This window comes from Triticum aestivum, chromosome 6A (genome assembly GCF_018294505.1).
Source record: "Triticum aestivum cultivar Chinese Spring chromosome 6A, IWGSC CS RefSeq v2.1, whole genome shotgun sequence".
NCBI lineage: Eukaryota > Viridiplantae > Streptophyta > Magnoliopsida > Poales > Poaceae > Triticum > Triticum aestivum.
The window spans coordinates 78372961-78382130 of NC_057809.1; positions in this window are offsets into that span (position 1 = coordinate 78372961).

The window sequence follows — 9170 nt, forward strand, 5'->3', positions numbered from 1 at the left end:
AAAATAATAAAAGATAGGCCCTTCGCAGAGGGAAGCAGAGGTTGTCATGCACTTTTATGGTTGGATGCACAAAATCTCAATGCGAAAGAACGTCACTTTATATTGCCCCTTGTGATATGAACCTTTGTTATGTAGTCCGTTGCTTTTATTACTTTCACATCACAAGATCGTATAAAGCTTATTTCTCCCACACCAATCAATCATACATATTTAGATCAATTTTTATTGCTTTGCACCGATGACAACTTACTTGAAGGATCTTACTCAATCCATAGGTAGATATGGTGGACTCTCATGGCAAAACTGGTTCAAGGGTATTTGGAAGCACAAGTAGTATCTCTACTTGGTGCTGAGAATTTGGCTAGCATGAGGGGGAAAGGCAAGCTCAACATGTTAGAGGATCCATGACAACATACTTTATCTCAGATATAAGAAAACATAACTCACCACGTTGTCTTCCTTTTCCAACATCAACTCTTTAGCATGTCATATTTTAATGAGTGCTCCCAATCATAAAGGATGTCAATAATAATATATCTATATGTGAAACCTCTCTTTCCTTATTACTTCCTATTAATTGCAATGATGACCAAAGCTATGTCTGCCAACTCCCAACAACTTTTAATCATCATACTCTTTCTATGTGAAGTCATTACTTTCGAGAAGATCAATATGAACCTTTGTTTCTTTTTATTCTTTTTCTTCTTTTCTTTTATTCACCCAAGATCATGGCAAAATAATCAAGCCCTTGACTCAACACTAATCCTTATTATATATAGCTCACGGACTCGATTACATAGAGAGATCATAAAGCAAAACTCAAAACTAGATCATGCCATCAACTTTATTCTACTAGATCAAGATACTACTAATAGGATCGAACTAAGAAAAATGGTAAAGATAGGAGTTGTGATGGTGATACGATACCGGGGCACCTCCCCCAAGCTTGGCAGTTGCCAAGGGGAGTGCCCATACCCATGTGATTATGTCTCCTTTGCTGATGAAGAAGGTGGAGGTGTTGTCGATGATGTGGGCTTGTCGTCCATCTTCCAAGGCATAGGCTCACCATCATAGAAGGATGATCGAGTCTCCGGGATCCTCAAATCTGCAGCCAAACTCATCCTTTTGAATCTATATTCATACTCACAGTTTTGGTTTTGCAGGTCATAGATTTGGGCTTGGAGGTGCTCGATCTTCTCATGAAGCTTGAAGATGGCCTCCCCGATGTTGTCAGCATCCAACTTGTGGTTGCTAGTGAACTCCGCGATCATCTGTGGTTGGAGTTGAGTCCACGTTCCACCATCCCTTGACACTTGAAAACTTGTTGCTCCACTGCTTCGAGCCTCGTCTCCATGCTTCCGGTCCCCTTTTGTCCCTCTTCATCGCGGATGTGCAGCAACCCATCACGCAACTCAATGGTTTGAGGGTGTCGTAGCACCTCCGCGAGGTAAGGGTTGATGACCTTGTCGAAGAACTTGTCCTTGGAGGCACTTGAGGACGTCATGATAACCTAGATCTGTCAGAAAAACAGCTCGAAACAAGAACAGAGGAGATTTGCATGACACGGGAGTCAAAACCTTCGGGAGAATATATAATGATTTTTTACCGACCAAAATACGTATCGCACAAGAAAACAGAGTTCGGATGGCACACGAGGTAGGGGGGCGCGCCCAGGGGAGGGGGGGGCGCCCACCACCCTCGTGGGGCCCTCGTGTCCTTCCCGGACTGCCACTTATTTTTCTATTTTTCTAAATATTCCAAAACGGAGAAATATTTCCTTAAAATTGTTTTGGAGTCAGTTTACTTACCGTACCACATACCTATTCCTTTTCGGAGTTTGAAACATTCTGGAAAGTGTCTCTTATGTATTCCTCCGGGGTTACAGTTACAATAATGTTGGTTTCAACATTTATGGGATGACCTGAGATATAATGTTTGATTCTTTGACCGTTTACCACCTTCGGATTCGTGCCTTCGAAGTTGTTGATTTTTATGGCGCCAGAACGATAGACCTCCTCGATAACGTGGGGGCGTTCCCATTTAGAGAGAAGTTTTCCTGCAAAAAACTTAAACGAGAGTTGTATAGCAATACATAATCACCCACGTTAAACTCACGCTTTTGTATCCTTTTGTCATGCCATCTTTTAACTTTTTCTTTAAACAACTTGGCATTTTCATATGCTTGGGTTCTCCATTCATCAAGTGAGCTAATATCAAATAACCTCTTCTCACCGGCAAGTTTGAAATCGTAGTTGAGCTCTTTAATAGCCCAATATGCCTTATGTTCTAGTTCGAGAGGTAAGTGACATGCTTTTCCATAAACCATTTTATACGGAGACATACCCATAGGATTTTTATATGCAGTTCTATATGCCCATAATGCATCATCAAGTTTCTTGGACCAATTCTTTCTAGACCTATTAACAGTCTTCTGCAAAATTAATTTGAGTTCTCTGTTACTCAATTCTACTTGACCACTAGACTGTGGGTGATAAGGAGATGCAATTCTATGATTAACATCATACTTAGCAAGCATTTTACGGAAAGCACCATGAATAAAGTGTGAACCACCATCAATCATTAAATATCTAGGGACTCTAAACCTCGGAAAAATAACTTCTTTAAGCATTTTAATAGAAGTGTTATGATCAGCACTACTAGTTGGAATAGCTTCTACCCACTTAGTAATGTAATCAACATCAACTAGAATATGTGTATATCCATTAGAGGCAGGAAAAGGTCCCATATAATCAAAGCCCCAAACATCAAATGGTTCAATAACAAGTGAATAATTCATAGGCATTTCTTGACGTCTACTAATATTACCAATTCTTTGACATTCATCACAAGACAAAACAAACTTACGGGCATCTTTGAAGAGAGTAGGCCAATAAAAACCAGATTGCAATACCTTATGTGCAGTTCTATCTCCAGCATGGTGTCCTCCATAAGCTTCAGAGTGACACTTGCGTAGGATCTGTTCCTGTTCATGCTCAGGTACACAACGTCTGATAACACCATCTACTCCTTCTTTATAAAGATGTGTATCATCCCAAAAGTAATGTCTCAAATCATAGAAAACCCTTTTCTTTTGTTGGTATGTGAAACTAGGTGGTATGAATTTAGCAACTATGTAATTAGCATAATCAGCATACCATGGAGTACTACGAGAAGTACTTATAACATTTAATTGCTCATCAGGAAAGCTATCATCAATGGGTAGTGGGTCATCAAGAACATTCTCTAACCTAGATAAGTTGTCTGCAACGGGGTTCTCAGCTCCTTTTCTATCAACAATATGCAAATCAAATTCTTGTAGCAAGAGAACCCATCTAATAAGTCTAGGTTTAGCATCTTTCTTTTCCATAAGATACTTAATAGCAGCATGATCAGTGTGAATAGTTACTTTAGAATCAACAATATAAGGTCTGAACTTATCACAAGCAAATACAACTGCTAAAAGTTCTTTTCCAGTAGTAGCATAATTTCTTTGAGAATTGTCTAGAGTCTTAATAGCATAATGGATAACATTTAATTTCTTATCAACTCTTTGCCCTAGAACAGCACCTATAGCATAATCACTAGCATCACACATAATTTCAAAGGGTAAATTCCAATCGGGTGGCTGAACAACAGGTGCAGAGACTAATGCTTTCTTAAGTATTTCAAATGCTTCTACACAATCATCATCAAAGACAAATGGTACATCTTTTTGCAATAAATTAGTCAGAGCCCGAGAAATTTTTGAGAAGTCCTTAATGAACCTCCTATAAAATCCGGCGTGACCAAGGAAACTTCTTATACCTTTGATGTCCTTGGGACAAGGCATCTTTTCAATAGCATCAACCTTGGCTTTATCAACTTCAATACCTCTTTCAGAAACTTTATGCCCCAAGACAATACCTTCATTAACCATAAAGTGGCACTTTTCCCAATTCAAGACAAGATTAGTTTCTTCACATCTCTGCAAAACTCGATCAAGATTGCTCAAGCAATCATCAAAAGAAGATCCATAGACGGAAAAGTAGTCCATGAAAACCTCACAAATCTTTTCACAAAAGTCAGAGAATATAGCCATCATGCATCTTTGAAAGGTAGCAGGTGCATTACATAAACCAAAAGGCATACGTCTATAAGCAAAAGTACCAAAATGGCATGTAAAAGTAGTCTTTGATTGATCTCTAGCCGACACAGGTATTTGAGAGAAACCAGAATAACCATCTAGAAAGCAGTAATGTGTATGTTTGCATAATCTTTCTAGCATTTGATCTATAAAAGGTAAGGGGTAATGATCTTTCTTAGTAGCCTTATTTAATTTGCGGAAATCAATTACCATCCTATAACCTGTGATAATTCTTTGTGGAATCAATTCATCTTTATCATTAGGGACAACAGTAATACCTCCCTTCTTAGGGACACAATGGACAGGACTTACCCACTGACTATCAGCAACGGAATAAATTATACCTGCCTCCAGAAGCTTGAGTATTTCTTTTCTTACCACTTCTTTCATTTTAGGATTCAAACGTCGTTGAGGGTCACGAACTGGTTTGGCATCTGCTTCCAAATTTATTTTATGTTGACATAGAGTGGGGCTAATGCCCTTAAGATCATCCAGAGTATATCCAATAGCAGCACCGTGCTTCTTCAGAGTTTTCAATAATCTTTCTTCTTCATGCTCTAAAAGGTTAGCAATAATAACAGGATATATATTCTTTTCATCAAGATAAGCATATTTAAGATTATCAGGCAACGGTTTAAGATCAAACGCGGGATCACCCTTAGGTGGAGGAGGATCCCCTAAAATTTCAACAGACAAATTGTGTTGCAGAATAGGTTCCTGTTTAAAGAATACTTCATCTACTTCCCTTCTTTCATTCATGAACATATCATTTTCATGGTCTAGCAAATAGTGTTCTAAAGGATCACTAGGAGGTACGGCAATAGAAGCAAGACCAATAATTTCATCCTTACTAGGCAATTCTTCCTCACGATGTTGTTTGCTGAATTTAGAGAAATTAAACTCATGCATCATATCATCCAAGCCAATAGTAACAACATTCTTTTCGCAATCTATCCTAGCACAGTGTTCAAGAAGGGTCTACCAAATATAATGGGACAAAAGCTATCTTGTGGAGAAGTGAGAACAAGAAAATCAGCAGGATATTTAGTTTTCCCACACAAGACTTCAACATCTCTAACAATCCCAATTGGTGAAATAGTATCTCTATTGGCAAGTTTAATTGTGACATCAATACCTTCTAACTCAGCAGGTGCAATTTCATGCTTAATTTCTTCATACAAAGTATGCGTTATAACACTAGCACTAGCACCCATATCACATAAGCCATGATAACAATGATCTCCTATTTTAACAGAAATAACAGGCACGCCTACCACATGTCTATGTTTATCTTTAGCACAAGGCTTAGCAATTCTAGCAGTTTCACCATCGAACTGAATAACATGCCCATCAATATTATCAGACAAGATATCTTTAACAATAGCAATATTAGGTTCTACTTTAACTTGCTCAGGTGGTGTATAAGTTCTAATATTGCTTTTACGAACAACAGTTGAAGCTTTAGCATGATCCTTTATTCTAACAGGGAAAGGTGGTTTCTCAACATAAGAAGTAGGAACAATAGGATCATTATAAGTAACAGTCTTTTCTTCAACTTTAATAGGTGCAACTATTTTTACTTCTATGGGAGGATGATATTTAAACCACTTCTCCTTGGGGAGATCAACATAAGTAGCAAAATATTCACATAAAGAAGCTACTATCTCAGAGTCAAGTCCATATTTAGTGCTAAACTTACGGAAAATATCGGTATCCATAAAATATTTACCACAATCAAACTTAGGTGTCATACCTGACTCCTTACCTTCGTCGAGGTCCCAATCTTTAGAGTTACGTTTAATTCTATCCAATAAGTCCCATTTGAATTCAATAGTCTTCATCATAAAAGAGCCAGCACAAGAGGTATCAAGCATGGTGCGATTGTTTTCAGAAAGCCGAGCATATAAATTTTGAATAATTGTTTCCCTTGGAAACCCATGATTGGGGCATGAATATAACATTGATTTAAGCCTCCCCCAAGCTTGAGCGATGCTTTCTCCTTCGCGAGGCCAGAAATTATATATATAATTGCGATCACGATGAACAAGATGCATAGGGTAATACTTTTGATGAAATTCCAATTTCAATCTTTTATAGTTCCATGATCTCGTATCATCACATAGCCTATACCATGTCAATGCGTCTCCCTTCAAAGATAAATGGAAGAACTTCTTCTTAACAACATCATCGGGTATACCTGCAAGCTTAAATAATCCACAAACTTCATCCACATATATTAAGTGCTCATCAGGATGCCTTGTTCCATCTCCTGTAAAAGGATTAGCTAGCAGTTTTTCCATCATACCCGAAGGAAATTCAAAAGGAGTTTCATTTTCAATAGGTTCAGTAGGTTAAGGAGAAACTCTTTGCTCTACTGGACGGGGTGAAGATACCCCGAACAAGCCCCTCAGAGAATTACTTTCCATAGTAACAAGTGACAGTAAATTTCAGCACACTATATAAAATTTTCCTTACCAAATTCCACCTACCAAAGGCGCTACACTCCCCGGCAACGGCGCCAGAAAAGAGTCTTGATGACCCACAAGTATAGGGGATCTATCTTAGTCCTTTCGATAAGTAAGAGTGTCGAACCCAACGAGGAGCAGAAGGAAATGATAAGCGGTTTTTAGCAAGGTATTCTCTGCAAGTACTGAAATAAGTGGTAACAGATAGTTTTGTGACAAGATAAATTGTAACGAGCAACAAGTAACAAAAGTAAATAAAGTGTAGCAAGGTGGCCCAATCCTTTTTGTAGCAAAGGACAAGCCAGAACAAACTCTTATATAAGGAAAAGCGCTCCCGAGGACACATGGGAATATCGTGAAAAGCTATTTTTCATCACGTTCATATGACTCGCGTTCGGTACTTTGATAATTTGATATGTGGGTGGACTGGTGCTTGGGTGCTGTTCTTACTTGAACAAGCATCCCACTTATGATTAACCTCTATTGCAAGCATCCGCAACTACAACAAAAGTATTAAGGTAAACCTAACCATAGCATGAAACATATGGATCCAAATCAGCCCCTTACGAAGCAACGCATAAACTAGGGTTTAAGCTTCTGTCACTCTAGCAACCCATCATCTACTTATTACTTCCCAATGCCTTCCTATAGGCCCAAATAATGGTGAAGTGTTATGTAGTCGACGTTCACATAACACAACTAGAGGCTAGACAACATACATCTTATCAAAATATCGAACGAATACCAAATTCACATGACTACTAATAGCAAGACTTCTCCCTTGTCCTCAGGAACAAACATAACTACTCACAAAGCATATTCATGTTCATAATCAGAGGGGTAATAATATGCATATAGGATCTGAACATATGATCTTCCACCAAATAAACCAACTAGCATCAACTACTAGGAGTAATCAACACTACTAGCAACCTACTAGCACCAATCCTGGACTTTGAGACAAGAATTGGATACAAGAGATGAACTAGGGTTTATAGATGAGATGGTGCTGGTGAAGATGTTGATGGAGATTGCCTTCTCCCGATGAGAGGAGCGTTGGTGATGACGATGGTGATGATTTTCCCCTCCCGAAGGGAAGTATCCCCGGCAGAAGAGCTCTGCCGGAGCTCTAGATTGGTTCCGCCAAGGTTCCGCCTCGTGGTAGCGGAGTCTCGTCCCGAAAGGTTGCTTCCCCCTTTTTTCTTGATAAAAGACTTCATATAGGAGAAGATGGGCGTCGGAGAGCCACCAGGGGGCCCACGAGGTAGGGGGCGCGCCCTTGGAGGGGGGGCGCGCCCCCCACCCTCGTGAGCAGGGTGTGGGCCCCCTGGCCTTCATCTTTGGCGAGGATTTTTCTTTATTTATTTTAAGATTTTCCGTGGAGTTTTAGGTCTTTTGGAGTTGCGCAGAATATGTCTCCAATATTTGCTCCTTTTCCAGCCCAGAATTCTAGCTGCCGGCATTCTCCCTCTTCATGTAAACCTTGTAAAATAAGAGAGAGTAGCCATAATTATTGTGACATAACGTGAAATAACATCCCATAATGCGATAAATATCGATATAAAAGCATGATGCAAAATGGACGTATCAGACGCCAACAAAGGCGAGTATTTCTACATGAGAGCCGCGCTGATCACAACGGTGCACGACTATCTCGGTTACGGATATGTCACAGTCCAGGTGTGCCATGGATATTGCGGATGCACGCGGTGCATGGATGATATGACGTCTCAGCAGCTAACGTCAAGGAAAGATGGCGGGTCTGGGAAAATCATGTACATGGGGCATCGAAGATGGCTCGAACAGGACGACCCATGGAGAAACCGTGGAGATCTATTCAATGGTCACAGTGAGCATCGAGGACCTCCATGTAAGCGGAGCGGTGCCGAAATCGATGAGTTGTTGAAAAACTGGAAGGAGTGCCCCGCACCGGGAAAGAAAATGAAAAAGGCGCTGGAGCCGCTGCTGAAGGTATGGAAGACGAGGTCTGTGTTCTGGGACTTGGAGTACTGGCACAAACTCGATACACCTCATTGCCTTGATCAAATGCACATCTGTAACAATGTCCTTGAGAGTTTGCTCGCGACACTGATGAACATGCCGGATAATACCAAGGATGCACTACAAAAAAAAGACACATCCGTGACATTTTGGGCCGAACAAATTTTTTTGTCATACATATGACACTTCTATGACGATAATTGTGACAAAACCCGGTATCATCATAGATGTGGTGGACTCCTACTTCTATGACAAAAAATCATGACATAAAATGGGCTTTTCGTCCTGGGCGGGCCGGAGACACAGCTGCATGACATTCTTTGGGCCGTCCATGACGGAAAAAACCGTGGTAGAAGCGAGGGGGAGGAAAATTTCGGGGAGTTCCCGGTTACGGTGGGAGGTCGGGGGCCGAGTGATGCGCGTTTCTCTCGTACACGTACGCGCGTCTGTGTGAGGCATTGGCTCTAACTGAACCCGAGCGAGGCATTGGGCTCTAACTGAACCCGAGCGATTGCATTGCAGGCTACACGTTACTGAACCCGAGCGATCGATCGATGGCTGTTAACTGAACCCGATCGAGC